Source organism: Branchiostoma lanceolatum, chromosome 16, assembly GCF_035083965.1.
Source record: "Branchiostoma lanceolatum isolate klBraLanc5 chromosome 16, klBraLanc5.hap2, whole genome shotgun sequence".
Taxonomy (NCBI): domain Eukaryota; kingdom Metazoa; phylum Chordata; class Leptocardii; order Amphioxiformes; family Branchiostomatidae; genus Branchiostoma; species Branchiostoma lanceolatum.
In genome coordinates this window covers 15,409,558-15,413,180 of record NC_089737.1, presented here as the reverse complement: position 1 = coordinate 15,413,180, position 3,623 = coordinate 15,409,558, and the positions used below count along the sequence as shown (strand labels likewise).

General features: G+C 40.7%; 1 non-coding gene across 1 annotated transcript; it reads left to right on the top strand.

The window, feature by feature from the left end:
- The first annotated feature begins 1,528 nt into the window (after positions 1–1,528).
- On the top strand, positions 1,529–1,600 carry Trnae-cuc (transfer RNA glutamic acid (anticodon CUC)). Its single transcript has one exon. It is a non-coding gene; the product is annotated as a tRNA-Glu (tRNA).
- Positions 1,601–3,623: the final 2,023 nt, after the last annotated feature.

The window sequence follows — 3,623 nt, the reverse complement described above, 5'->3', positions numbered from 1 at the left end:
ATAAACAAATTATTATCATGAGGCTCATGCGAAAATCATAACTGCGTGTGGCCTGCGTCAGCAAAAATCAAGTAATAAATGCAAGTTGCTGTTGGTTGCTTTGTAGAGACAACATACCAGCTATCTTTGGCTGGTCAAACTCTCACGAAAAACTTAACAAGTAGCTAAAATTTGATGGATTTTCAGATAAAATTACGAAGGGTCTTGGAAGTGCACTATCAGGACTATGAGTATACTAATCAATTGTTTTGTACATGTATGCCGTATACACTTTATGAATGGACTTTTAAGTTTTAAAAAAAATGTTGCAGTCAGAACGGCACACTTCCGTACCGGCTTTGCGTCGGGGGAATCCCCTTCTCCCAGGTTTATTTAGACAAAGGCGCTACCCCAACCCCCCTCCCCCCGTCTGACTGTCTTGCAAGGAGTTTTCGCCTAACTAGGAGCAGTTTTGTAATACTATGCACAATCCAAACTGAATTATAAACTTTCTAGCGATGGAGAAACTATCATAGGACGTTACTAAGTCTAACATAGTCACAAGGAACAGAAAATAAAGTTAAAAAAATTCACACAAGTACATAATTTTGTTTGGTTACAACCGTACCAAACGATATAGCAAAGTCCAAACAAACATATCTCCTTTCAGCATGAAGTTTAGCAGCCTGCTGCTAAGAGTAACATAAAACTGAAGTCTTGTAATGGTTATTTCATCAGCCATCTGTTCTTACTCCCTGGAGTGTGTGCTTGTACTGCAGAGGCACAGACAGACCAACCTTACCTGGTCTGATGATAGGTCCGAACAATAGGTGTACAAAGTGCGAACATTTCATCTACACTGTACCTAAAATATAGGGTACAGCGGCAATGTAGACACACTTTCTAATGCACAAAACTCTTAAGATCATCTTTTGAAAGTGAAAGTGTGCAAAAATCATACGAAAAGGCCTCACCTGAGCGACTTTTACTTTCACACCTGTTCGGAACGTCTTACTTCCGGGTTGAACATTAGCACGCGACCTCGTGCCCAGGGCACTTTGTCAAAGCGAACACGGCCCTGTGCACGAGACTGAAGCGCCTCTTGCAATCGTGGTACGTACTGCAGCAGTGAAACGTTGTCGCATATTATACAGTAGCTGAAGTCCAATGAGGGGTTAATCAGATTGGAACGGGTATTATACGAGTACTAGCCAACAGTCCGCAGCCCTACGTCTGATCTACCAAAATAAATCATGTAAAAGAGTATGTATAACTAGAAAAATCATTCGTTAGTCCATAAATCCCTCCATCTTTAGGAATGTATAAAATACTGTATTTCCAATGATTTGCTAGACTTCAAGTAGCCTTTGGACATAACTTTTCAATAAAGAGATTATCATTGCATACACTTGTATGTTACAGTGGGTTTCGGTCTGTCAAGATTGGTAACTGTTTTGCATGTAAAGTATTTGTAAGTGTAGCTTTGTAAATTTTTGTTCTGTGTCTGTTTTTATGGGCCATGGGCCTGATACAAATAAATAAATAAATTTCCCATATGGTCTAGTGGCTAGGATTTGGCGCTCTCACCGCCAAGGCCCGGGTTCGATTGCCGGTGTGGGAACCACTGTAAAAACCCAAAGAGGCGAGTACGCCGCTCCCGGGATTAGAACCCCCGCCAATCCCGATCCGCACGGCTTGGGAAATCAACGCGCTAACCACTAGGCTAAAAGGTCCGGACCAGTTAGACTGGTCAGTTAGTGGAGGTTGATCCCCACTGTTACACTTATTTGCTGCAACGTAATGTAATTACATGACAGCTGTGAACATGTCTGCATGTCTGATCTCCGGAGAGATTGGCTTAAAGTCTTTTCAACTCTGTGTTTATTATTGTTTGTTTTTCGCAGCAAGACTTAACCTGACAGAAGTTTCTTAACAAAGAAAATGAATAATACTTGTAGCAAACTGTTAATTTCGAAAGTAACACAAGATGTTGTAACACAACATATGTAAGCAACAGGGCGTACATATGAGCAAAACAACACGTGCCACACCTGCGTGAACACTAATGGAGATCTGCATAAAACAAACCAACAAACCTAGATATGTTGGTCTTGGTTCTCCCGTCGTTGCGGCGGATGAGGTTCCCTCCCACCACGCCCCCTAGCGCCTGCATACCGTCCTGGTAGCCTGCTTAGCTTCTAGTAGCTCTCTTGTCCTTTGCGTGAGCAACACGCCTCTCCTCGAAAGTCCTGACTGCCGTGTAGCATTGTTGTCTCCAAGACGTTCTGTTGCATGATATGTTGGTGCTAGTCCATTAATACACTTGAAAAACCATAGCACACATATGATCCCCTGTCATTGTAAGGTTGGCACGGTTCTGCAGTACTTGCAGTTGTCGCTGTCTCACCACCCCACGGCTTTCCCACACAGTGAAGTGAAGTGAACTTTTTTGCTCAACAATCGTACACGGTACAATGTATGGCATGAAATCAACAATACTACAAGGCTAATCTATCCTACAATTCTAAGTACAAAATATTTTCGAAACCAGTGTGTTTGTTACAATATATAATCATGTATGGGTAATTCTGTCTCGCTTTTCGAATGATTTATGGAGAAATTGACCTATGTACATGGATATAGGAGTCGGACATGACAACAGTACATAGAAAATATCGCTCTGTGTACCAGATAGGGTGAAGTTTGTTTTAGTAATAATAGTCTGTAAAAGCATATCTCTCTCTTTGCTATAAGTTGGACAATTCATTACAAAGTGGAATTCATCTTCAACACTTCCATTACATGTGGGACACAATCTCTGAGTTGCTGGTGTGTCACAGTAGTTGTGGGGGGGGGGGGGCACCATTAATTTGTACAACAGGACATAATGACAAAATAGCCTAGCGTAGTATATTGTTGTGTTCAATATAATTGTAATGTTGAATGGTCCGCAACATCAGCTTGTCTGCCTGGCGCTCCACTATGTATTGTCTTGTTGCAATTGTTTTTGATAAAGAATGAAGATCTTTAGATCACTTGACAATGCCCGATGGTCATCATTACTATTTCCACCTCGTTATCTAACGTAAAAGTAGAGAATCAAGCAACTTGTCTGCCGCGAGGATCTGCTCAACGATACACCACCCACACTATGGACGATGTCTGGGCGAATTTGAATTGATCAACCGATGTATAAAAGCAGTGGAAAATGAAATACATTTTATATGCGAATGTCCCGAATTTGAAACCGAAAGAAACAGATTATTCACGAAAGTATCCGAAATCTCCAAAAACTTTTCTGAATTAAGAAATACGCAGAAACTCATATTCCTTTTAAAATCTTCCAACCCACTCATCATTGAAAGTGTGGGACTTTTTATTTTCCACTGCTTTCAAAGAAATCAAACCCCGCATTAGTACCGTAGATATAGAAACTTACTGTAGAATAGCAATATAGAATGACTTTGTATTCATGTATACCTTTGTTTCACATTACATTTGTATTTCGACATTGTTGTCAACATGCAGTTAGCCTACGGGCATGAATTTGCAATAAACTATTATTATTAACCGCTTCAGTGTATGCACCAGGGAATAAAGTGGCTATAACTGTAGTGGGTGTTCATTCAAATGAAGTTGACACA